The sequence below is a fragment of the Brassica oleracea genome, chromosome C9 (genome assembly GCF_000695525.1).
Source record: "Brassica oleracea var. oleracea cultivar TO1000 chromosome C9, BOL, whole genome shotgun sequence".
NCBI classification, from domain to species: Eukaryota; Viridiplantae; Streptophyta; class Magnoliopsida; order Brassicales; family Brassicaceae; genus Brassica; species Brassica oleracea.
This window is the reverse complement of record NC_027756.1, coordinates 19,727,547-19,728,085: the sequence shown is the minus strand read 5'-3', so window position 1 is coordinate 19,728,085 and position 539 is coordinate 19,727,547.

The window sequence follows — 539 nt, the reverse complement described above, 5'->3', positions numbered from 1 at the left end:
CACCAAGAACACTGACTTTGAGAGGAAGAGATCTGCCACCATCCTTGGGAATGATCAGATGGATGAGGTGAAGGCAAAGCTGGACAGTGTTCACAAGCTTCTCAGGAAGCAGGTCTGCTTGGTTGAAGATGCAGAGGTTGTAGATACAGAGGGTAGAGCAGAGGAAGCAGATGTGAACTTCATCAGTGGAAATGGATTCCAAGGTTCTGGAAACAAGGGTGGAAACATAAACTCCTATGGAAATAGGGGCAACTTCAACCAGAGTTCGCAGCACCAAAAACCCTACAGCAACAACTACAGCAACAACAAGGGTTATGAAAGCTCATACTACCAGAAGCCACCACCGCCAACTCAAGAGAGCAAGATTGAGGAGATGCTTGATAGAGTTCTCGAGGGAGAGCAGCACATGACAGTGGACTTCAATGGGAAGATTGATTCTGTCTACACCAACCTGAACACAAAGTTTGAGACTTTGAGCACTCATGTGAAGAAGCTGGAGATGCAGGTTGTTCAGATAGGAGAAGCTGTTAAGAGGCAGG